This window comes from Ascaphus truei, chromosome 21 (genome assembly GCF_040206685.1).
Source record: "Ascaphus truei isolate aAscTru1 chromosome 21, aAscTru1.hap1, whole genome shotgun sequence".
NCBI lineage: Eukaryota > Metazoa > Chordata > Amphibia > Anura > Ascaphidae > Ascaphus > Ascaphus truei.
The window spans coordinates 26362523-26390000 of NC_134503.1; the positions used below are offsets into that span (position 1 = coordinate 26362523).

Below are 27478 nucleotides of genomic sequence, written 5' to 3' on the forward strand. Positions count from 1 at the left end.
GGTTGCCGCATATTTCTGAGAGCGCTAGTGCAGCGCTGATACGGTTAATGACCGCTCTGCCCATCACTGCCGCCTCCAGCCATGGGATATTTCCAGTGCCCCCCTTCCCTTCCCCCCCCCCCCCCCCCCCGCGCTGGGCTCGCTCTCACCGTCCTTCACCCATAACCCCCTTCTCTATCGCTGCCCGGAACAGCCTGGAATACACGCTGCAGATCCAGCGTGACATTATCAACACGCATTAAATATTCCTGAGTCCGACAGAGGCCGATGGCATTTTCCTACCCGGGAAGCAGGTAACGGCAGCTGTGTGGGGAGCCGTGTGAGTGCATTTCGTGCAGAACGACGGCCTTTATTAAATAAACGTGTTATTTATCCCCAGTTCCGGACACTGGAGCAAAAGCACTCAGCGCTATAACATGTCTCTTCCTTGATAATCGGGGGGGGGGGGGGGGTGAGGGGGGGTTGAGTCGCTCTGGAAATGTAGGATGGGGGGAAAGCACGGTGGGATGCCAATGCATTTGCAAAGCAGAACGCTGTTAGAGGCTTGAACCTTTTTTTTTTACTGAAAGAGTAGAGGATGCAGGGAACCGCCTTCCAGCAGAAACCTTTCTCTTCTCTCGCTGTGCTGCTTGGCACAGGTTAAGCTGCATGTGGAATCTGTAAATATCGATCTGATTTCTCCGACTCGCCGTTTGTCGCTCGTTCTAAACGGGATCCGTGTCGTTTCCCAAACACTGCGATTGTGGGGCGGATTCCAGGTGACGGATTTCATTCCCGCGGCCGATGTTTGAATTAAAATTAAAATGAGCTGCGGAGAAATTAGGCGGGCGCTATTATCCCCCCCCCTCTTCTTAACGAGGCTTTAGAGGGGATTTAAGGTTAATAAGGTTTAATTAAACTGAATGACCAGGAGAAATGTCGCGGTAACTCAATGCTTTGTATAGTGGTGCAGAGTATCTGCCAGCTCTTTAATCATGATGCATGTTTGCCACTTCCCTACGCTGGAGAAGGTTTTGGCCCATGTTTACTAAGAGGTGCTAAGACTCCTGGTACAGGAAGGCTGCTCACATGGTCGCGGCGTCTCTGAGATCGGAAAAGTGGCTTTGTCTTGGGGTACCCAAAGGGTTAAGTGGATGTTCCGCGAGGGGGCCATTTTTACTACGCAGCGCTGAAACGTGGCTTGTGGATTAGCACGGTTTAGTAAATAGGACCCTTTGTCCGTCCCCATTTGATGAGCTCATCTATTCTCCAGCGAGACGGTTTCACAAAAGAACACCCCGCCATGCCAAGAGAGGCGCCGTGATAGTTAGGTTACCTGCAAAAGTCATGATTTGGCACAAAAAACAAAACAAAAAAAAAACCGTGCATTTACTGTTCTCTTTTCTGGCTTTTAATTGCCAATGATCTTTTAACCACACGGGTGCCAGCCCTACTATTTCTGCCCAGGGCCGCGGCAGCCATTTGTATAGCGGACCAGCATCTGCAGAGGTTGCGCAGTGTTGGAATTCCTGCGGAAGGCATAAAACAAGTGTATGTTAACACTTTGCACGGGAATGCGTTGCAGGGCATTATGGGGGCGCAAAAAGGTTGAAGAGCAGCAAGGATGTAACTCCTACACTGCCAGGGCCTTGCAAGGAAATTAGAACAGCGAAGAATAATGCAATCACTCTGGGAAGTCAGGGATTGGGCCAGGCTGAGCGCTGCCTTTTTACTGCGCGCTCTGTGACCGCTCCCGCCGTGCGTCTATCACGGGCAGACAGACTCTGGGCGTCCGTCTCTGATGGCTTCTATCAGATAACCCCCCCCCACCCCTCCCTACACCACGGACAGCTCCACTGGCTCACACATTGTCTGACACCCACACGCGTCACGCGTGAAAAAGCTCTGCTGTCAGTGTGCGAACAGGTCGAGTGTGAAGATGTCTGAGGTTTGTAGGAATGAGCTCTCTGCAGGCAAGTGTGTGTGTGTGTGTGTGTGTGTGTACAGTATATTTATATCACCCCCAGCCCGTGCCTCCCCACTGCTGGATGAAGCCTCCCCAATGATCTCCCAGGTGCTGCGGTTACAGCCTCTCTTCTCCCCGTCCCTCCCACACATTGTCTCATCCCATCCTCCCATCTTACTTTGGGGTGTCGTCTTGGTCTTTTAATCTCTCTCGGAATCCAGTCAGGTTCCATCTTTGTCCAACGATGGTCATTTCTCCTTGCGATATGTCCGGCCCGCCGCCATTTTAATTTCTTCACTCTTATGATGTCACAGACTTGTTTTGGTTTCAAACCCATTTACTCTTTTTCCTGTCTCTTTGGGTAATACCCAGCATGCATCTCTCCATACGTATTTGGGTAATACCCAGCATCCATACGTCTGAGGCTTCTGAATTATCCTTGCATCTAAGGTCCAAGTGTCACACCCATACGTGAGCGCGGGCAGGATACACGGGTCACACACTTTCCTCTTGAGGCTCAGGGGTTCCCTTGACAGATTGCCTTGTTTCTTCAAAACGCCTCCGTCCCATCTTCATTCTCTTAGTGATTTTTATTCCAAAGGTTCCCTCCCATTGACTTGCCGACCAAGGTAGACATGGTCTTCCACTTCTTTTAATTTTATTCCATTTATCGGAAAAGCTTTGGTGACACGGTGCCTCCATGCTGCACTCCCTTACTGATCCTGGGGACACAGTGCCTCCCTGCCGCACTGCTGGTGACACGGTGCCTCCCTGCTGCACTCCTGGTGACACGGTGCCTCCCTGCCGCACTCCTGGTGACACGGTGCCTCCCTGCTGCACTCCTGGTGACACGGTGCCTCCCTGCCGCACTCCCTTACTGATCCTGGTGACACGGTGTCTCCCTGCCGCACTCCCTTGCTGATCCTGGTGTCTCCCTGCCACACTCCCTTACTGATCCTGGTGACACAGTGTCTCCCTGCCGCGCTCCCTTACTGATCCTGGTGACACGGTGTCTCCCTGCTGCACTCCCTTACTGATCCTGGTGACACGGTGTCTCCCTGCCGCACTCCCTTACTGATCCTGGTGGCAGTGTCTACCTGTCGCTCTCTCCCGTGCTGGTCCTGGTGACACGGTGTCTCCTTGCCGCACTCCCTTCCTGATCCTGGTGACACGGTTTCTCTCTGCTGCACTCCCTTACTGATCCTGGTGACACTGTGCCTCCCTGCCGCACTCCCTTGCTGATCCTGGGGACACGGTGCCTCCCTGACACACTCCCTTGCTGATCCTGGTGACACGGTGCCTCCCTGCCGCACTCCCTTACTGATCCTGGGGACACGGTGCCTCCTTGACACACTCCCTTGCTGATCCTGGTGACACGGTGTCTCCCTGCCGCACTCCCTTACTGATCCTGGTGACACGGTATCTCCCTGCTTCACTCCCTTGCTGATCCTGGTGACACGGTTTCTCTCTGCCGCACTCCCTTATTGATCCTGGTGACACGGTGCCTCCCTGCCGCACTCCCTTGCTGATCCTGGGGACACGGTGCCTCCCTGACACACTCCCTTGCTGATCCTGGTGACACGGTGCCTCCCTGCCGCACTCCCTTACTGATCCTGGTGACACGGTGTCTCCCTGCCGCACTCCCTTACTGATCCTGGGGACACGGTGCCTCCTTGACACACTCCCTTGCTGATCCTGGTGACACGGTGTCTCCCTGCCGCACTCCCTTACTGATCCTGGTGACACGGTATCTCCCTGCTTCACTCCCTTGCTGATCCTGGGGACACGGTGCCTCCCTGCCGCACTCCCTTGCTGATCCTGGGGACACGGTGCCTTCCTGCCGCACTCCCTTGCTGATCCTGGGGACACGGTGCCTCCCTGCCGCACTCCCTTGCTGAACCTGGTGACACAGTGTCTCCCTGCCGCAGTCCCTTGCTGATCCTGGTGGCAGTGTCTACCTGTCGCTCTCTCCTGTGCTGATCCTGGTGACACTGTGTCTCCCTGCCGCACTCCCTTACTGATCCTGGTGACACGGTGTCTCCCTGCCGCACTCCCTTACTGATCCTGGTGACACGGTGTCTCCCTGTCGCACTCCCTTACTGATCCTGGTGACACGGTGCCTCCCTGCCGCACTCTCTTGCTGATCCTGGTGACACGGTGTCTCCCTGCTGCACTCCCTTACTGATCCTGGTGACACGATGTCCCCTGCCGCACTCCCTTACTGATCCTGGTGACACGGTATCTCCCTGCTTCACTCCCTTACTGATCCTCGTGACACGGTGCCTCCCTGCCGCACTCCCTTGCTGATCCTGGTGACACGGTGTCTCCCTGCTTCACTTCCTTACTGATCCTAGTGACACGGTGCCTCCCTGCCGCACTCCCTTGCTGATCCTGGTGACATGGTGCCTCCCTGCCGCACTCCCTTGCTGATCCTGGTGACACGGTGTCTCCCTGCTGCACTCCCTTACTGATCCTGGTGACACGGTGTCTCCCTGCCGCACTCCCTTACTGATCCTGGTGACACGGTATCTCCCTGCTGCACTCCCTTACTGATCCTGGTGACACAGTGTCTCCCTGCCGCACTCCCTTGCTGATCCTGGTGACACGGTGTCTCCCTGCCGCACTCCCTTACTGATCCTGGTGACACGGTGTCTCCCTGCCGCACTCCCTTACTGATCCTGGTGACACAGTGTCTCCCTGCCGCACTCCCTTACTGATCCTGGTGACACGGTATCTCCCTGCTGCACTCCCTTACTGATCCTGGTGACACGGTGTCTCCCTGCTGCACTCCCTCGCTGATCCTGGTGACACGGTGCCTCCCTGCCGCACTCCCTTACTGATCCTGGTGACACGGTATCTCCCTGCTGCACTCCCTTACTGATCCTGGTGACACGGTATCTCCCTGCTGCACTCCCTTACTGATCCTGGTGACACGGTGTCTCCCTGCCGCACTCCCTTACTGATCCTGGTGACACGGTATCTCCCTGCTGCACTCCCTTACTGATCCTGGTGACACGGTGTCTCCCTGCTGCACTCCCTCGCTGATCCTGGTGACACAGTGTCTCCCTGCCGCACTCCCTTACTGATCCTGGTGACACGGTATCTCCCTGCTGCACTCCCTTACTGATCCTGGTGACACGGTGTCTCCTTGCCGCACTCCCTTACTGATCCTGGTGACACGGTGCCTCCCTGCCGCACTCCCTTGCTGATCCTGGTGACACGGTGCCTCTCTGCCGCACTCCCTTACTGATCCTGGTGACACGGTGTTTCCCTGCCGCACTCCCTTACTGATCCTGGTGACACGGTGTTTCCCTGCCGCACTCCCTTGCTGATCCTGGTGACACGGTGTCTCCCTGCCGCATTCCCTTGCTGATCCTAGTGACACGGTGTCTCCCTGCTTCACTCCCTTACTGATCCTAGTGACACGGTGCCTCCCTGCCGCACTCCCTTGCTGATCCTGGTGACACAGTGTCTCCCTGCCGCACTCCCTTACTGATCCTGGTGACACGTTATCTCCCTGCCGCACATCCTTACTGATCCTGGTGACACGGTGCCTCCCTGCCGCACTCCCTTGCTGATCCTGGTGACACAGTGTCTCCCTGCCGCACTCCCTTACTGATCCTGGTGACACGTTATCTCCCTGCCGCACATCCTTACTGATCCTGGTGACACGGTGTCTCCCTGCCGCACTCCCTTACTGATCCTGGTGATAGTGTCTCCCTGCCGCACTCCCTTACTGATCCTGGTGACACGGTGTCTCCCTGCCGCACTCCCTTACTGATCCTGGTGACACGGTGTCTCCCTGCCGCACTCCCTTACTGATCCTGGTGACACGGTGCCTCCCTGCCGCACTCCCTTGCTGATCCTGGTGACACGGTGTCTCCCTGCTGCACTCCCTTACTGATCCTGGTGACACGGTGTCCCCTGCCTCACTCCCTTACTGATCCTGGTGACACGGTGCCTCCCTGCCGCACTCCCTTGCTGATCCTGGTGACACGATGCCTCCCTGCCGCACTCCCGTACTGATCCTGGGGACACGGTGCCTCCCTGCCACACTCCCTTACTGATCCTGGTGACACGGTGTCTCCCTGCCGCACTCCCTTACTGATCCTGGTGACACGGTGCCTCCCTGCCGCACTCCCTTACTGATCCTGGTGACACTGTGTCTCCCTGCTGCACTCCCTTGCGGATCCTGGTGACACGGTGCCTCCCTGCCACACTCCCTTACTGATCCTGGTGACACTGTGTCTCCCTGCCGCACTCCCTTACTGATCCTGGTGACACTGTGTCTCCCTGCCGCACTCCCTTACTGATCCTGGTGACACGGTGTCTCCCTGCCGCACTCCCTTGCTGATCCTGGTGACAGTGTCTCCCTGCCGCACTCCCTTACTGATCCTGGTGACACGTTATCTCCCTGCTTCACTCCCTTACTGATCCTAGTGACACGGTGCCTCCCTGCCACACTCCCTTACGGATCCTGGTGACAGTGTCTCCCTGCCGCACTCCCTTGCTGATCCTGGTGACACGGTGCCTCCCTGACACACTCCCTTGCTGATCCTGGTGACACGGGGTCTCCCTGCCGCACTCCCTTACTGATCCTGGTGATACGGTGTCTCCCTGCCGCACTCCCTTACTGATCCTGGTGACACGGTGTCTCCCTGCCGCACTCCCTTGCTGATCCTGGGGACACGGTGCCTCCCTGCCGCACTCCCTTGTTGATCCTGGGGACACGGTGCCTTCCTGTCGCACTCCCTTGCTGATCCTGGGGACACGGTGCCTCCCTGCCGCACTCCCTTGCTGATCCTGGTGACACAGTGTCTCCCTGCCGCAGTCCCTTACTGATCCTGGTGGCAGTGTCTACCTGTCGCTCTCTCCTGTGCTGATCCTGGTGACACTGTGTCTCCCTGCCGCACTCCCTTACTGATCCTGGTGACACGGTGTCTCCCTGCCGCACTCCCTTACTGATCCTGGTGACACGGTGTCTCCCTGTCGCACTCCCTTACTGATCCTGGTGATACGGTGTCTCCCTGCCGCACTCCCTTACTGATCCTGGTGACACGGTGTCTCCCTGCCGCACTCCCTTACTGATCCTGGTGACACGGGGTCTCCCTGCCGCACTCCCTTACTGATCCTGGTGACACGGGGTTTCCCTGCCGCACTCCCTTACTGATCCTGGTGACACGGGGTCTCCCTGCCGCACTCCCTTACTGATCCTGGTGATACGGTGTCTCCCTGCCGCACTCCCTTACTGATCCTGGTGGCACGGTGTCTCCCTGCCGCACTCCCTTGCTGATCCTGGGGACACGGTGCCTCCCTGCCGCACTCCCTTGTTGATCCTGGGGACACGGTGCCTTCCTGCCGCACTCCCTTGCTGATCCTGGGGACACGGTGCCTCCCTGCCGCACTCCCTTGCTGATCCTGGTGACACAGTGTCTCCCTGCCGCACTCCCTTGCTGATCCTGGTGGCAGTGTCTACCTGTCGCTCTCTCCTGTGCTGATCCTGGTGACACTGTGTCTCCCTGCCGCACTCCCTTACTGATCCTGGTGACACGGTGTCTCCCTGCCGCACTCCCTTACTGATCCTGGTGACACGGTGTCTCCCTGTCGCACTCCCTTACTGATCCTGGTGACACGGTGCCTCTCTGCCGCACTCCCTTGCTGATCCTGGTGACACGGTGTCTCCCTGCTGCACTCCCTTACTGATCCTGGTGACACGATGTCCCCTGCCGCACTCCCTTACTGATCCTGGTGACACGGTATCTCCCTGCTTCACTCCCTTACTGATCCTAGTGACACGGTGCCTCCCTGCCGCACTCCCTTGCTGATCCTGGTGACACGGTGTCTCCCTGCTTCACTCCCTTACTGATCCTAGTGACACGGTGCCTCCCTGTCGCACTCCCTTGCTGATCCTGGTGACACGGTGTCTCCCTGCTGCACTCCCTTACTGATCCTGGTAACACGGTGTCTCCCTGCCGCACTCCCTTACTGATCCTGGTGACACGGTATCTCCCTGCTGCACTCCCTTACTGATCCTGGTGACACGGTGTCTCCCTGCCGCACTCCCTTGCTGATCCTAGTGACACGGTGTCTCCCTGCCGCACTCCCTTACTGATCCTGGTGACACGGTATCTCCCTGCTGCACTCCCTTACTGATCCTGGTGACACGGTGTCTCCCTGCTGCACTCCCTCGCTGATCCTGGTGACACGGTGTCTCCCTGCCGCACTCCCTTGCTGATCCTGGTGACACGATGTCTCCCTGCCGCACTCCCTTACTGATCCTAGTGACACGGTGTCTCCCTGCTTCACTCCCTTACTGATCCTAGTGACACGGTGCCTCCCTGCCGCACTCCCTTGCTGATCCTGGTGACACAGTGTCTCTCTGCCGCACTCCCTTACTGATCCTGGTGACACGTTATCTCCCTGCCGCACTTCCTTACTGATCCTGGTGACACGGTGCCTCCCTGCCGCACTCCCTTACTGATCCTGGTGATAGTGTCTCCCTGCCGCACTCCCTTACTGATCCTGGTGACACGGTGTCTCCCTGCCGCACTCCCTTACTGATCCTGGTGACACGGTGTCTCCCTGCCGCACTCCCTTACTGATCCTGGTGACACGGTGCCTCCCTGCCGCACTCCCTTGCTGATCCTGGTGACACGGTGTCTCCCTGCTGCACTCCCTTACTGATCCTGGTGACACGGTGTCCCCTGCCTCACTCCCTTACTGATCCTGGTGACACGGTGTCTCCCTACCGCACTCCCTTACTGATCCTGGTGACACGGTGTCTCCCTGCCGCACTCCCTTACTGATCCTGGTGACACGGTGTCTCCCTGCCGCACTCCCTTACTGATCCTGGTGACACGGTGTCTCCCTGCCGCACTCCCTTACTAATCCTGGTGACACGGTGCCTCCCTGCCGCACTCCCTTGCTGATCCTGGTGACACAGTGCCTCCCTGCCACACTCCCGTTCTGATCCTGGGGACACGGTGCCTCCCTGCCGCACTCCCTTACTGATCCTGGTGATACGGTGTCTCCTTGCTGCACTCCCTTACTGATCCTGGTGACACGGTGTCTCCCTGCCGCACTCCCTCGCTGATCCTGGTGACACGATGTCTCCCTGCCGCACTCACTTACTGATCCTGGTGACACGGTGCCTCCCTGCCGCACTCCCTTACTGATCCTGGTGACACTGTGTCTCCCTGCTGCACTCCCTTGCGGATCCTGGTGACACGGTGCCTCCCTGCCACACTCCCTTACTGATCCTGGTGACACGGTGTCTCCCTGCCGCACTCCCTTACTGATCCTGGTGACACTGTGTCTCCCTGCCGCACTCCCTTACTGATCCTGGTGACACGGTGTCTCCCTGCCGCACTCCCTTGCTGATCCTGGTGACAGTGTCTCCCTGCCGCACTCCCTTACTGATCCTGGTGTCACGGTATCTCCCTGCTTCACTCCCTTACTGATCCTAGTGACACGGTGCCTCCCTGCCACACTCCCTTACTGATCCTGGTGACACGGTGTCTCCCTGCCGCGCTCCCTTACGGATCCTGGTGACAGTGTCTCCCTGCCGCACTCCCTTGCTGATCCTGGTGACACGGTGTCTCCCTGCCGCACTCCCTTACTGATCCTGGTGACACGGTGTCTCCCTGCCGCACTCCCTTGCTGATCCTGGGGACACGGTGCCTCCCTGACACACTCCCTTGCTGATCCTGGTGACACGGTGTCTCCCTGCCGCACTCCCTTACTGATCCTGGGGACACGGTGTCTCCCTGCCGCACTCCCTTGCTGATCCTGGGGACACGGTGTCTCCCTGCCGCACTCCCTTACTGATCCTGGTGACACGGTGTCTCCCTGCCGCACTCCCTTGCTGATCCTGGGGACACGGTGCCTCCTTGACACACTCCCTTGCTGATCCTGGTGACACGGTGTCTCCCTGCCGCACTCCCTTACTGATCCTGGTGACACGGTGCCTCCCTGCCCCACTCCCTTACTGATCCTGGTGACACGGTGTCTCCCTGCCACACTCCCGTACTGATCCTGGGGACACGGTGTCTCCCTGCCGCACTCCCTTGCTGATCCAGGGGACACGGTGTCTCCCTGCCGCACTCCCTTGCTGATCCTGGTGACACGGTGCCTCCCTGCCACACTCCCTTACTGATCCTGGTGACACGGTGCCTTCCTGACGCACTCCCTTACTGATCCTGGTGTCACTGTGTCTCCCTGCCGCACTCCCTTACTGATCCTGGTGACACGGTGACTCCCTGCCGCACTCCCTTAGTGATCCTGGTGACACGGTGTCTCCCTACCGCACTCCCTTACTGATCCGGGTGACACAGTGCCTCCCTGCCGCACTCCCGTACTGATCCTGGGGACACGGTGCCTCCCTGCCGCACTCCCTTACTGATCCTGGTGATACGGTGTCTCCTTGCTGCACTCCCTTACTGATTCTGGTGACACGGTGTCTCCCTGCCGCACTCCCTCGCTGATCCTGGTGACACGATGTCTCTCTGCCGCACTCCCTTACTGATCCTGGTGACACGGTGCCTCCCTGCCGCACTCCCTTACTGATCCTGGTGACACTGTGTCTCCCTGCTGCACTCCCTTGCGGATCCTGGTGACACGGTGCCTCCCTGCCACACTCCCTTACTGATCCTGGTGACACGGTGTCTCCCTGCCGCACTCCCTTACTGATCCTGGTGACACTGTGTCTCCCTGCCGCACTCCCTTACTGATCCTGGTGACACGGTGTCTCCCTGCCGCACTCCCTTGCTGATCCTGGTGACAGTGTCTCCCTGCCGCACTCCCTTACTGATCCTGGTGACACGGTATCTCCCTGCTTCACTCCCTTACTGATCCTAGTGACACGGTGCCTCCCTGCCACACTCCCTTACTGATCCTGGTGACACGGTGCCTCCCTGCCGCACTCCCTTACTGATCCTGGGGACACGGGCCTCCCTGCCGCACTCCCTTGCTGATCCTGGGGACACGGTGCCTCCCTGCCGCACTCCCTTACTGATCCTGGTGGCACAGTGTCTCCCTGCCGCACTCCCTTACTGATCCTGGTGGCACAGTGTCTCCCTGCCGCACTCCCTTGCTGATCCTGGTGGCACAGTGTCTCCCTGCCGCACTCCCTTGCTGATCTTGATGACACGGTGTCTCCCTGCCGCACGCCCTTGCTGATCTTGGTGACACGGTGTCTCCCTGCCGCACTCCCTCGCTGATCCTGGTGACACGGTGTCTCCCTGCCGAACTCCCTCGCTGATCCTGGTGACATGGTGTCTCCCTGCGGCACTCCCTTACTGATCCTGGTGACACGGTGTCTCCCTGCCGCACTCCCTTACTGATCCTGGTGACACGGTGTCTCCCTGCCGCACTCCCTTGCTGATCCTGGTGACACGTGTCTCCCTGCCGCACTCCCTCGCTGATCCTGGTGACACGGTGTCTCCCTGCCGCACTCCCTCGCTGATCCTGGTGACACGGTGTCTCCCTGCGGCACTCCCTTACTGATCCTGGTGACATGGTGTCTCCCTGCCGCACTCCCTTACTGATCCTGGTGACACGGTGTCTCCCTGCCGCACTCCCTTGCTGATCCTGGTGACACGTGTCTCCCTGCCGCACTCCCTCGCTGATCCTGGTGACACGGTGTCTCCCTGCCGCACTCCCTCGCTGATCCTGGTGACACGGTGTCTCCCTGCGGCACTCCCTTACTGATCCTGGTGACACGGTGTCTCCCTGCCGCACTCCCTTACTGATCCTGGTGACACGGTGTCTCCCTGCCGCACTCCCTTACTGATCCTGGTGACACGGTGTCTCCCTGACGCTTTTTTCATAATCTACGAATCCTAATTTGAGTGGTAGATCATATTCATTACTTCGGAAAATCACTTCTTGTACGACTTGGATGTGAACCCTTGTGTTGTATCCCCTGCAAAATCTCGCTTGTTCTCTATGTCGGGCAAAGTCCAGTTTGTTGTAACCAATTAATGAGAATCTTCGTTATAATCTTGTCAGTGCTTGGAAGTAGACTGATTGGTCTGTAGTTCTTGAGGTCTTTGGGGCTATGCACTAAGCTCAATGGCTTTGCGTTCTGATTTTCCAAAAAGCAGGTTCGTTAAAAAGTGAGGCCGGGGACGCGATGCACTAAGCCTTGCGCCCATTTTTTAACGTACCTGCTCAAAATAGCTCAGAACAGCCACAGCGTACGAGTTGCTTTTTTCCCCCTGCTAGCGTTCTTAACCTCTCCGTACGCTAGCTGATAGAAAAAAAAGCCGCATGTAACATTTGCATGGAGATTCTGTATCTCCATGCAAGACTGTTACAGGCGATCGTACACTAAATAAATACATTTTAATAATAGTGTACATGAGCAGGGTGTCTCAGGACCTGAACCGCATTGGTTTCATGAACGAGGACCCCCTACTTCAGGAGTTACAGGCCCCGTTATGGGGTGCCGGTATCCCCTGCACTTTAAAGCTCCCGCGTCACGTGACCGGGACATTTAAATTCTGCAGAGGGATACCGGCACCCCATAAAGGGGCCTGTATCTCCTGAAGTAGGGGGTGCCCGAGGCTGAAACCAATGCGGTTCAGCTCAGGAAACCCCCTGCATATCTACACTAGTATTAAAACACACATAACAATAAATAATAATTCCTTACCGTAGCGGCTATCCGCTATGGTAATGAAGCAGCATTAATGTACATTTTAATTATAGTGTGCGGGAGCAGGGGGTCCCCTGAGCTGAACCGCATTGATTTCTGCCTCAGAGACCCCCTGCTTCCTGAGCTACAGGCCCCGGTATGGGGCATCGGGTGCCAGTGTCGCCGACATCTTTATAGCCTCCAAGACGCGACGTGGGCTCTATAAAGATGGCGGCGACACTGGCACCGATGCCCCAAACCGGGGCCTGTAACTCGGGAAGCAGGGGGTCCCTGAGGCACAAATCAATGCGGTTCAGCTCAGGGGAACCCCTGCTCCCGCACACTATTATTAAAATTTACATTAATGCAGCTTCATTACCTTAGCGGCTATCCGCTAAGGCAACGAAGGGGTTAAGGCATAATAGCATGTTTATTGGGGACAAATGCCCCCAATAAACAACACACATCCCCCCCGCCCCCTAACACATACAGTACAGTAATGGTCAAAAAGACTATTATCCACATATGGATAATAATGCATTTGCCCATTTTAAATACATATAAATTACAATAAATACAGTAAAAATATATTACACTTACCTTTTACAGGCACCCACGATGAAGGCCGTCTTCATCCTCATCTTCATCCTGCCCATGCCCCCTCCGATGCTGCAAAACATACACAAGAATAAAAACATCCAATGTAATGTCCCCTAACCCCTTAATCACCATAGCGGTTATTAACCGCTACAGTCAGTAAGGGGTTAACCCACCCTCACCCTCCACTCTGGAGGCCTACATACCCTCCCCCACTAACCCCCCACCTCGTGAGGCCTAACCACCCTCACCCACTACCCAGCCGGGAGGCCTACCCACATACCCTTGGGGCCAATACCCCCTTCCCCACCCCCAGTGCCCACAAGAAAAACAAGACACAGCCCCACAATAAACATCATTCTATTTATTAAATACATAACCCACCCCCTGTGCCCCCCCATAAATACATGATTTATTCTTTTACATACAGGGTTCATACCCCAGGCCCACGTGAGTCCCCGGTGGGCCTGACGGGTCACCTCACAGACCTACAGGTTGCCAGCATCATATTTCACACAGGGTCTGGAGGCCTGTTGGTGGGTCCCGCCAGGCGCCATGGCCCACCAGGTGGTCTCCGCGGGTCACCGTGGGCCACAATTGGGTCCCCACGGCAGGCCCGCGGATGTCTGGGGGCCCCGGGTCAGACCCACAGGTGTCTGAGGGGCCTCGGGTGGTTCCCACAGATGTGTGGCCACCGGTTCTTCTCCGCAGGTGTCCCCCGTGGACCACGCAGCCTGGTACCCGTGAGAAGCCCGAGGATGGTCTCCAGAGGTCTCTCGCAGACCAAAGAAACCAACTCTGTATGTAAAAAAAATAAACCTGACCTATACATTCAATACATCAATCCCCCCCCCCCCAACACATACAGTACAATAATGTGCCAAATAACTATTATCCAGATATGGATAATAGATTATTTGCCCATTATTAAACACATTAACTAGCATAATAACATAAATAAAGTTCTACTGACCTCATCAATAAGAAGCCCCCGTCGCCAGCAAAATCCTTGTCCTCCGTTGCCAACAAAATACATAGCCAATACATTGCAATTACATTCAGATATCAATTAACCCCTTAATCACCTTATCAGATAATAACCGCAAAGGTAACTAAGGGGGTTAAGCCACCCTGGCCCGATACCCACCCTTCACCCATTCATTTGTACAGTGGCTTCATCATGCAACTATATATACACACACATACAATATACACACACATACAATATATATATATATATATATATATATATATATGAGAGAGGGAGAGAGGGAGAGAGGAGATATATATATACACACATGATGAACCAATATACAAATAAATGTAGAAGGGTTATTAAAAACATGCTCTACTACAAATACCACTTCTCCATACAGACACAGTACAATAAAATCATATTTCGTAAAAAAATCCAATCTCATCTTCCAATCAAAAGCCTCAAATGCCAATCAAAACATTACATTTACATTGTATACACTGGCGACACACTTTATTCGAGCTCGGCTAGTCCCACGAATTCGGGTATACCCGGGTGTATTGAGGTTTGTGACTGTTTTCTGCCCGAGTGCATTGGGTTATTTTCCAGGCAGGGATTGAAGCATTTTATTCCCGCTGGCTGCAATACTGCACAGTATATATATATATACTGCATTACAATTCATGAATTTATGCCATCTGGTAGACACGCGAAGCATTGCAGCCTATTAAATCCTAATCATTATCATTTAACAGATCAGCCGCCCGTCAGCCAGGCATGAACCCAGGCTGGGAAGGCAAACGCAACGGGGCTTGTCAGAGGTGAGGAGCGGCGCATTCCAGGTATCTGCCAGGTACATACTGGGTATTTGCTCGAATAAAGTGTGTCGGTGCAGTACATGATGCATACAATCTATGCACCATGTACACTCTGCCAATGAATGTTAACAATAACATATTCCAAACAAAATACCAATACATCCAAACAAGTATACTATTTAAACCAATCAAGTCACCATAAATCAATTAGCATTCATTAATGAAATCACTAAACAATTTAAATTCCATCCATAACAATTAAACAATTAACAATTTCAATCGTTAAACAGAACAAGTTACCATCAGACAAAATATAAGTACCAAAAAGAATACAATATACAAAAGCAAGCCTCATCCTGACCTAAAGTATCTATCTAATTTTAAAATACATTACACACACATTTATGCATAGCAGCATAGCCAAAATCATTTTAAACACAGCAATACAAGCATTTCTTACCAAACCATTTCTTACCCTGTATGTATATATCGATATAGACATACAGTGGCAAGAAATGATCTTTAAAAAAAAAAAAAAAAAAAACACATTTAAAAAACCAAAAAAACATTGAACAAGTTAAATAAAATACATTTCTTTTGTTCACTTACCGTTACTTGACCCACTCACCGACTCCCGTTGAACAGCTTAGTCTCGAACCAATCCACGCACAGGAACCCATAAAATAATAAACCATAAAATAATAAACAATAAAATAATAAACCAAAACAATCCACGGGTCTTCTATTTGTAATCCATCTTTATCTGTATTCTTCTTTCTTGTATCTTCTTCCGCTCTCTTCCGGGGTCTTCTTCTCTTCTTCGGCCACGCCCTGGTCTTCTTTCTTCTGTAGGAGGTCCTTCCTCCTCGGCGTCTGCCTTCAAAATGAGACGACATACGCTTTTATAGGCCTATGACGTCACATTTTCGTCATATGGTTCCCACGGCCCTGATTAGGCTTTAAAAACCATGTGATTTGGGGAAAAAAAATTAATTTTGGTGACGTCATTTAAAGGCAATGACACCAGCCAATCAGAATGGCTGTGCTACAATTGCCTTTAAGATGACGTCATGAAAAGAAAGATGGCCGGCCTCACATGGTACAGTAGCCAATCAGAGCGTGGGAAATACATCCCAACTCTGATTGGCTCTAGTACCATGTGACAGGCTTTAAATGACGTCACATCCGTTCTCCCCCAAGCCTCTGTCACATGTATTTATGGGGGGCACAGGGATGGGTTATGTATTTAATAAATAGAATGATGTTTATTGTGGGGCTGTGTATTGTTTTTCTTGTGGGTACTGGGGGTGGGGGAAGGGGGTATTGGCCCAAAAGGTATGTGGGTAGGCCTCCCGGCTGGGTAGTGGGTGAGTGTGGTTAGGCCTCACGGGGTGGGGGGTTAGTGGGGGAGGGTATCTAGGCCTCCAGAGTGGTGGGTGAGGGTGGGTTAACCCCTTAATGACTGTAGCGGTTAATAACCGCTATGGTGATTAAGGGGTTAGGGGACATTACATTGGATGTTTTTATTCTTGTGTATGTTTTGCAGCATCGGAGGGGGCATGGGCAGGATGAAGATGAGGATAAAGACGGCCTTCATCGTGGGTGCCTGTAAAAGGTAAGTGTAATATGTTTTTACTGTATTTATTGAAAGTTATATGTATTTAAAATGGGCAAATGCATTATTATCCATATGTGGATAATAGTAATTTTGCCCATTACTGTATTGTATGTGTTAGGGGGGTGTATTTAGTTATAAATATTGTTTATTATTTTTGGAGGCGCAACATTGATACCGCAGGCCCGCGGGTACCCCGGGACTCCTGCGGGGACCCCGGGACGGCCGCGGGGACCCCCACACTCCCGCGGAGACCCCCGCTTGGTGAGCCGGGGACACCCGCTGGCCTGTTGTATGGGTGTTGCGCATGCAAAAATGAAAAGCAATCATTTTTTTCTAAGTCCAGCTTTTTTTGCGTCTACCTTGAGCTGACGTGTTCAAATCAATGCAACTTTCGCGTACGCTAAGGTTGCGTTGCTTAGTGCATCCCGCTTAAGGGCAGAATTTAACGCAAACAGGGTTACGAACGAGCAAAGTTGGACTTAGAAAAAATTCCGGAAAAAAGTCAGTTTTAGAGCGCAAAGTGCAACCAAATGACTTGTACCGGCGCTAATAGACACCTTATTGTAATTAAGTGCAATAACAGAATGCAATACTTAAGAGTGGTGTGTATCCCAGAAGAACACACTTCTCCACCTTCCAAGGAATATGTACAGATTCCTTACATAAGTAGTCTTGATCCACGGGGGGGGGGGGAAGGGAGCGGTATTCTCAGGAACACACCCAAAAAATAAAAATATACACAATAATAGTGCAGTATATTAAGGCAAAAGGGAATGGGTGAATCTTGGCTCTAATGCAATTCCTACTTACAGCAGGTAAGATTTAAGCAGGCAGTGGTCTGACTCTGTCAGGATGATGTAGGTGTAGGATTACACAGAGAGGGGAATTTGATAGTAGATAACTTCATGCGGGATACTCTCAAGGTATAACAGCTCAGATTCACGCAGAATAGCATAGGAAAGAGAGACGGACCATAGTATAGATCACAAAGTACAGATTTTATCCCATCAAGCAAGGTGCACAAACGTACTTACAATAAGTACTTGAAAGATATTCACGTAGCAGTTTCGTGAGACAGTAGAGGGCTTTTTTGGCGATGGTGAGCTGGCTGGCTGGATGTCTTCCCTTAGCTTCTACCTCCCCGTCGCGGTATGGCGTCTGACGTCACTTCCGGCAGCACGGGTGATGACATCCGGTGGAGAGCAGGGGAGATGAGTCTCAGCCGATCGCTGGTATAAACAGCAGGCACCTCATCTGCTCCTGAGGAAGCTGTTTGAGAACAGCGAAACGCGTTGAGCCAAGCCTTTAGTCCACCACAGTCCTGCTGTACACTGGCGACACACTTTATTCGAGCTCGGCTAGTCCCACGAATTCGGGTATATCCGGGTGTATTGAGGTTTGTGACTGTTTTCTGCCCGAGTGCATTGAGGTATTTTCCAGGCAGGGATTGAAGCATTTTATTCCCGCTGGCTGCAATACTGCACAGTATATATATATATACTGCATTACAATTCATGAATTTATGCCATCTGGTAGACACGCGAAGCATTGCAGCCTATTAAATCCTAATCATTAACATTTAACAGATCAGCCGCCCGTCAGCCAGGCATGAACCCAGGCTGGGAAGGCAAACACAACGGGGCTTGTCAGAGGTGAGGAGCGGCGCATTCCAGGTATCTGCCAGGTACATACTGGGTATTTGCTCGAATAAAGTGTGTCGGTGCAGTACGTGAAGACGTGTGAGGTGCCTGCTGTTTATACCAGCGATCGGCTGAGACTCATCTCCCCTGCTATAAAATCTGTACTTTGTGATCTATACTATGGTCCGTCTCTCTTTCCTATGCTATTCTGCGTGAATCTGAGCTGTTATACCTTGAGAGTATCCCGCATGAAGTTATCTACTATCAAGTTCCCCTCTCTGTGTTAACCCTACACCTACATCATCATGACAGAGTCAGACCACTGCCTGCTTAAATCTTACCTGCTGTAAGTAGGAATTGCATTAGAGCCAAGATTCACCCATTCCCTTTTGCCTTAATATACTGCACTATTAGAGCGCAAAGTGCCTGTTTGCGTTGCTGAGTGCATCGGGTTGAGTGCAACATCACGTTCTAAGAGCACTTTGCGCTCTAAAAGTGACATAACGGAGCTTAGTGCATGACCCCCTTTGTCTCCTGTCCTGTAGATGAGGATAACTACGGTATTACTCGATTGTTCTGGGGTTTTCCTGTTCTAGCCACATGTAAAGAGTTCTGCAAGGGTTTTCTCTACTTCTTCCCCAGCTTCTTTTAAGATTTCAGGTGTACTTCCTTCTCCCCGGGAGCCTTCCCATTCTTTGTGGATGTTAATGATTTTGCCACTTCTTCTGGAAGGACGCATGGTACAATCATTGGTGGTTTCTTCTCGCTAGTCCTCTGCGGGATTACGCCCCGTGTTATCTGTGTTCCCGTACAATTTCATGTAGAAGTCCTCAACTCTCTCCATGATAAGTGCACGGCCTTTTATTGTTGATCCGTCGCCTTGTGTGAGTGCAGTGATATACTTCTTCCCAATCACAAGTCGCTGCTTCGTCTTCTTTAACCTTTTGTTATCGTCACTATTCTTCCTCCCCACATCACAGTTACATTCTCTTCAGTTGTACGTTTGCGGATCGTCTCGCGCCGCTCTGCGCGCACAATTCTTACTCTAGTGTCTTGGGATTGCTTCATTTCTTGTTGCCTCCTCAGTAATAGCTTTTTCTTATCTGCCGGTGCTTTCCGGTGTGTTCCATATTTGGGGGTTGAGGCCTTACTTGCCATGCCGGCCTCATTTACATGTTGGCGAGTACCTTCTCCCACATTACCCGGGTATATTGTTGACGCTTTCATGGTATATAAAGCTATCAGGACAAGCGCCACTATACATCTCCCTGCCACCCGCTGCCACCATCCCGCCACTTTTAGGCAGTGAGATAAGGATTTGAGGGAAGGTTATATTATATATATGTATATGTAATATTTTTGACGGGTGTATCTCCCTTTTACGTCTTATTGTATATTGTATTTATGTTGGTCATTACATTAGCCACCTTTTTACTAGTAGGGCTAATTACTAGTACTTTAGAGATGAGGAATTAGGTTTGTTGGGGGGGGGGGTTATGGGGGTAGGAGCCCTGGGGAAGGAGGTTAGGCCATCGCGGGGGGGGGGGGTTATGGGGGTAGGAGCCCTGGGAAGGAGGTTAGGCCATCGCGGGGCGGGGGGTTAACCCCTTGCATGCTGTTGTACCGCTATGACATGCCACTACGGCTTCCACGGGGTTAATACACACGTCTTGGCTACATGTTGGGGCCCCAGTTGAGGGTGTTCACCTTGGCTTCCTACTGTATGTTGCTAAGGCAAAGTGACCCGCTACCTTGTATCTGCTCCATTCCATCTTAGGCCAGGTCCCCAGGGGGCGCTACGATGTGCGCGCTACACACCACAGCGCAGCCCTGTATGGGGCAGGCCCCAGTGGGCGTGTGTGTGAGCGCGCAAAGCGCTGTGACGCCTACGCTGGCAGGGAAGACAAGAATGTTGTCTTCCCGTACCGCGACGCGGTCACGTGGTGTGCGGCAGCCAATGGCAGGGCAGATCGGGTGGACCCCCCCCTCTCCAATCCGCCCTCCCCTCCTCTCACCCCCTCTAATCCTCCCTCCCCCTCTCACCCCCGCTCAATAATCATCCCTCCCCTCCTCCCCCCTCTCTAATCCTCCCTCCCCTCCTCCTCTCACCCCCTCTAATCATCCCTCCCCCTCTCACCCCCACTCAATAATCATCCCTCCCCTCCTCCTCTCACCCCCTCTAATCATCCCTCCCCCTCTCACCCCCACTCAATAATCATCCCTCCCCTCCTCCTCTCACCCCCTCTAATCATCCCTCCCCCTCTCACCCCCGCTCAATAATCATCCCTGCCCTCCTCCTCTCTCCCCCCTCTCTAATCCTCCCTCCCCTCCTCCTCTCACCCCCCTCTCTAATCATCCCTCCCCTCCTCCTCTCTCCCCCTCTCTAATTATCCCTCCCCTCCTCTCACCCTCTCTAATCATCCCTCCCCTCCTCCTCTCTCCCCCTCTCTAATTATCCCTCCCCTCCTCTCACCCTCTCTAATTATCCCTCCCCTCCCCCTCTCTAATCATCCCTCCCCTCCTCCTCTCACCCACTCTCTAATCATCCCTCCCCTCCTCTTCTCCCCCTCCCTAATCATCCCTCTAATGGCCACCGACATCCCATATACCCACGGACACCTACATCCCACATACCCACGGACACCGACATCCCATATACCCACGGACACCTACATCCCACATACCCACGGACACCTACATCCCACGTATCTACGGACACCTACATCCCACGTATCCACGGCCACCTACATCCCACGTACCCACGGACACCTACATCCCACGTATCTACGGACACCTACATCCCACGTATCCACGGCCACCTACATCCCACGTACCCACGGACACCTACATCCCCCATACCCACGGCCACCTACATCCCACATACCCACGGACACCTACATCCCACGTATCCACGGACACCTACATCCCACGTATCCACGGCCACCTACATCCCACGTACCCACGGCCACCTACATCCCACATACCCACGGCCACCTACATCCCATATACCCACGGACACCTACATCCCACGTACCCACGGCCACCTACATCCCACGTACCCACGGCCACCTACATCCCACGTACCCACGGCCACCTACATCCCACGTACCCACAGACACCTACATCCCACATACCACGGCCACCTACATCCCATGTAACCACAGAAACCTACATCCCCCATACCCACGGACACCTATATCCCCCATACCCACGGCCACCTACATCCCACATACCCACGGCCACCTACATCCCACATATCCACATACCCACGGACACCTACATCCCACATATCCAAGGCCACCTACATCCCACGTACCCACGGCCACCTACATCCCACATACCCACGGACACCTACATCCCACGTACCCACGGATACCTACATCCCACGTACCCACGGACACCTACATCCCACGTACCCACGGACACCTACATCCCACGTACCCACGGACACCTACATCCCACGTACCCACGGCCACCTACATCCCACATACCACGGACACCTACATCCCACGTACCCACGGATACCTACATCCCACGTACCCACGGACACCTACATCCCACGTACCCACGGACACCTACATCCCACGTACCCACGGACACCTACATCCCACGTACACCTACATCCCACGTACCCACGGCCACCTACATCCCACGTACCCACGGCCACCTACATCCCACATACCCACGGACACCTACATCCCACGTACCCATGGCCACCTACATCCCACGTACCCACGGCCACCTACATCCCACGGCGATGTGTCGGTTAAACGTCGGTGGAGATTTGATCGCTCAGCCATGGGTGTGCAAACCTTTTTGTCTGCGCCCCCCTTCCTGCTCTCCCCCCTGCTCGCGCCACCCTCCCCCCTTACCTTTTCTCCTGCGTTTTCTTACATCACAATGTCGCATCCCCAGAAGGCGCCGGAGACTAGGTACGGGATATACAGAGGCTGTGGGCGCTCCCCGGCATTTAATTTAAATGTTGTGGGGAAGAGCGCATGTTGTGTAAGCACTGCGCACCCCTGCCATAGGCCATCACATCTCCTCACACCACCCCAGCATGTCTCTCTCCTCCCACCCACCCCAGCATGTCTCTCTCCTCCCACCACCCCAGCATGTCTCTCTCCTCCCACCACCCCAGCATGTCTCTCTCCTCCCACCCACCCCAGCATGTCTCTCTCCTCCCACCCACCCCCTTTTCTCACACATGCCATTCTCTCTTATCAATCCCCCATGTATTTGCCCGTCATCCTCTAACACTGATATATCTTTTCCCAGCATCCGTATCTCTTTTCCCTCTCTCTCTTTCCCACTCATGTCTCTCTCTCTCATGTATCTCTCTCTCTCTCTTCTCCCCTCATGTCTCTTCTCCCCCTCATGTCTCTCTCTTCTCCCTCATGTCTCTCTCTCTTCTCCCCCTCATGTCTCTCTCTCTTCTCCCCCTCATGTCTCGCTCTCTTCTCCCCCTCATGTCTCTCTCTCTTCTCCCCCTCATGTCTCTCTCTCTTCTCCCCCTCATGTCTCTCTTCTTCCCCTCATGTCTCTCTCTTCTTCCCCTCATGTCTCTCTCTTCTTCCCCTCATGTCTCTCTCTTCTCCCTCTCATGTCTCTCTCTTCTCCCTCTCATGTCTCTCTCTCTTCTCCCCCTCATGTCTCTCTCTTCTTCCCCTCATGTCTCTCTCTTCTCCCTCTCATGTCTCTCTCTTCTCCCTCTCATGTCTCTCTCTCTTCTCCCTCTCATGTCACTCTCACGTCTCTCTTCTCCCCCTCATGTTTCTCTCTCTCTCTTCCCCCCTCATGTCTCTCTCTTCTCCCCCATGTCTCTCTTCCCCCTCATGTCTCTCTCTTCTCCCCCCATGTCTCTCTTCTCCCTCTCATGTCTCTCTCTCTTCTCCCTCTCATGTCTCTCTTTTTTCCCTCATGTCTCTCTCTCTTCTCCCTCTCATGTCTCTATCACGTCTCTCTTCTCCCCCTCATGTCTCTCTTCTCCCTCTCATGTCTCTCTTTTCTCCCTCTCATGTCTCTCTCTTTTCCCTCTCATGTCTCTCTCTCTTCTCCCTCTCATGTCTCTATCACGTCTCTCTTCTCCCCCTCATGTCTCTCTTCTCCCTCTCATGTCTCTCTATTCTCCCTCTCATGTCTCTCTCTTTTCCCTCTCATGTCTCTCTCTCTTCTCCCTCTCATGTCTCTATCACGTCTCTCTTCTCCCCCTCATGTCTCTCTTCTCCCTCTCATGTCTCTCTCTTCTCCCTCTCATGTCTCTCTCTTCTCCCTCTCATGTCTCTATCACGTCTCTCTTCTCCCTCTCATGTCTCTCTCTTCTCCCTCTCATGTCTCTATCACGTCTCTCTTCTCCCCCTCATGTCTCTCTTCTCCCTCTCATGTCTCTCTCTTTTCCCTCTCATGTCTCTCTCTCTTCTCCCTCTCATGTCTCTATCACGTCTCTTCTCCCCCTCATGTCTCTCTTCTCCCTCTCATGTCTCTCTCTTCTCCCTCTCATGTCTCTCTCTTCTCCCTCTCATGTCTCTATCACGTCTCTCTTCTCCCTCTCATGTCTCTATCACGTCTCTCTTCTCCCTCTCATGTCTCTATCACGTCTCTCTTCTCCCCCTCATGTCTCTCTTCTCCCTCTCATGTCTCTCTCTTTTCCCTCTCATGTCTCTCTCTTCTCCCTCTCATGTCTCTATCACGTCTCTCTTCTCCCCTCATGTCTCTCTTGTACATTATTTTCTCTTTGTGTTTCTCTTCCCTTTCATGTCTGTTCCCTCCCCCCCATTTATCCCAGCCCTCTGACAGAGGCCCCGCCCCCTCACTTTTCCCAGCTTGCTTCTCAGGGTGCAGCTTCCGTCCTCGAGGCCCGGCCCCTAACTCAGGCCCCGCCCACATACACAGGCTCTGCAGAGGCAGCGACTTCCCCTCGGTGCTTCCTGCTTCTCGGTGCTCCGCCCCATCACCCAGGCTCCGCCCACATAGGGCCTCTGTAGACAGGGATTTCCCCCCTGTGCTTCCTGCTGCATCTTAGGGCCCCGCCCCCTGACCTAGGCCCCGCCCCCTGACAGAGGCAGGGATTTCCCCCCTGTGCTTCCTGCTGCATCTTAGGGCCCCGCCCCCTGACCTAGGCCCCGCCCCCTGACAGAGGCAGGGATTCCCCTCTGTGCTTCCTGCTGCATCTCAGTGCCCCACCCCCTGACCTAGGCCCCGCCCCCTGACCTAGGCCCCGCCCCCTGACAGAGGCTCTGCAGGGTGAGGCTGCGGTTCCAGTCATCACTGTGACACGCACGCCAGGCGGGGGGGGGGGGCGGGCACAGTGCTAACCGCGATCTGTGGTCTTTTTAGGAGAGAGGGAGCTTGCGACGGGAGCGGGCGTGGTCGGGGATTTGCGGGGCGTGGCCATCACGTCACGCGGCTGGTTCGCCCTCATTGGGTGAACCGTCGGCGGGGGCGTGGCCACGCCTCCGTCGCAAGGTCTAAACTCAATTTCATTGAGTTGTAAAAAACCTTGCAGTATGGCGCAGCTGCACCTTCAGCGGGATGGTGACTACTGGGCCCAGCCCCATTGAGGGGCGGTGCTTACACGCACAGCGCACGCCGCGCGCTGTGGCAGTTACTGGGACCGCAGCCTTAGGGATTCCCCTCTGTGCTGCCTGCTGCATCTCAGGGCCCCGCCCCCTTACCCAGGCCCCGCCCCCTGACCCAGGCCCCGCCCCCTGAAAGAGGCTCTGCAGAGGCAGGAATTCCCCTCTGTGCTTCCTGCTGCATCTCCGGGCCCCGCAGTGAATGAATGTGCGGGCAGCAGGGGCCCCTAACCCCACCGGGCCAGCAGTCCTGGCTGTCTCCCCCGCCCCTGTCGGCGGCCCTGCCTACAAGCTTCTCACGCCTCTTCACCGGTTGCAGATGTCGGGGGCTTGGGGACCCCTGGGGGATGTTGGGGGCTTGGGGACCCCTGGGGGATGTCGGGGGCTCGGGGACCCCTGGGAGATGTCGGGGGCTCGGGGACCCCTGGGGGATGTCGGGGGCTCGGGGACCCCTGGGGGATGTTGGGGGCTCGGGGACCCCTGGGGGATGTCGGGGGCTCGGGGACCCCTGGGGGATGTTGGGGGCTTGGGGACCCCTGGGGGATGTCGGGGGCTCGGGGACCCCTGGGAGATGTCGGGGGCTCGGGGACCCCTGGGGGATGTCGGGGGTTTGGGGACCCCTGGGGGATGTCGGGGGCTCGGGGACCCCTGGGGGATGTCGGGGGCTTGGGGACCCCTGGGGGATGTCGGGGGCTTGGGGACCCCTGGGGGATGTCTGGGCCCCTTCATACCCAGAGAGAGCAATTTGCTTTCTGTTGAGATGAATCAGCAAACATTTCTAACCCAACAGCGAGCGCCATTCCGCGTTTCATTCGGCTAAAGCTTTTACGGCACCGATTCAGCACGGGGGGGGGGGGGGGGTAAAGAAAATGAACCCCCCCCCCAAACCACTAACAGTATCAGTACTTTTTCTATTTCTTAGGCCGCGCTAACAGAACTCGGAAGAAGAAGAAAAGCTGCCAAGTTTTCCTATTAAAAAATAATTGTAATCAGAGTGGCGTTCGGAGGAGCGGGCGGTGACGGCAGAGACGGACAGCGCGGCGAGATGGATCGTTTTAATTTGCACCAATTAAATTGAAGTTCACGGGATCATCGCTTTCAATCTTCATGAATACTTTATTCTCTGCCTGCTGCGGAGCTATTAAAAAGAAGGGTTGAGTTAGATGCCGCGTGTGGGATATATCCGAACATATCACCTTTTGGCCCCGCTCTGCTTTGTTTTTATTTATTGGAAGCTTGGCAATGATTGCGCTGGTCCCTCTGTGAGTGATATAGGGCTATAGTGTGTGTATATATACACTGTATACACAAACAAAGTGTCACATCAAAAAAATACTCTGTGTAATAAATGTGAGTCCCTCCGTCCTCCCAAAATATATCCAACCACAATTTGTTGTCCCCTCTGAGTTCAATTGTCGTAGATATTAAAAAGAATCCGGTATATAGTCAGCAGCAAGAAATATCACAGTTGTAGAAATAAGTTATCCGAAGCCAACAGCCGACCCTCCTAACATGCTGTGTTATTACATACTGTATGCAGCAGCACTCAGTCTGTGTGCATTGTATGTGTATAAATACACATACATACATACACGCACACGCACACGCACACATACATATACGCATGTGTACACTCACATATACACACGTATACAGATAGCACTGCTACATATGGAAGTCTGTGTGCATTGTATGTGTATAAATACACATACATACAAGCACACGCATACATACATATACGCATGTGTACACTAACATATACACACGTATACAGATAGCACTGCTACATATGAAAGTCTGTGTGTGTAAGTATAAATAATATGTATCAAATAAAAATATCCCTTGTGAGCACATTCACATGTCTTTTCAGTCACCTTTTTCACCCACCATAACCTAAACAATGTGTGTGTGGATATATATATTATCACACAGGGATATAGATACACAGTAGAGAGAGATACACACAATACGAAACACTGCACTCCTGCATCACAATAAGCATTCAGATTCATTTAACCCTTTCAGGGCACTTTCACATATTTCACGAGATGATTTATGCGGCGGCTTTATTGAGATTACCATGACCGGGTCAGCGGCCTGAATCCTATGTTGATTAAAAGATACAACTAACACTTCTCCTTTGTTACACAGACTTGGGTTCTAAATGTACAAATGTCACAATTACTGTACAAGCCGATTTGGGAGGTGCGCTGGAATCGGGCTTCCGATATATGTATATTCGGACACTTGTGCATTTTGGACCAAATAAATCTTTTTTTGTGATTATCACTTGTGCTGTGCCGGTATATTGGATCTCTAGGGATCCTCACAGACTGTGTGTGTGTGTTTGTCCGCTGGATCTCTAGGGATCCTCACAGACTCTGTGTGTGTGTGTGTGTGTGTGTGTGTGTGTGTGTGTGTGTGTGTGTGTGTGTGTGTGTGTGTGTGTGTGTGTGTGTGTGTGTGTGTGTGTGTGTGTGTGTGTGTGTGTGTGTGTGTGTGTCCGCTTCCCAACGGGGCCTTTTTCAAGAGCTCTTCCATTGGGAAGGGGAAACGCTGCGCGAGAAAAGACACATTTATTGCACCACGTGGGTGGGTGCTGGCTTTTTTTACCCATCTACATAGTACAGTTTAGTACGTTAGCAGCAGCAGCAGCAGCAGCAGTGGTTAGGG

At 53.7% G+C, this 27478-nt stretch overlaps 1 long non-coding RNA gene across 1 annotated transcript; it reads left to right on the forward strand.

Moving 5' to 3' along the window:
• Positions 1–158: 158 nt before the first annotated feature.
• Positions 159–27061, forward strand: LOC142472408 (uncharacterized). Its single transcript, XR_012789686.1, has 3 exons — positions 159–293; positions 16519–16587; positions 25728–27061. It is a non-coding gene; the product is annotated as an uncharacterized LOC142472408 (long non-coding RNA).
• Positions 27062–27478: the final 417 nt, after the last annotated feature.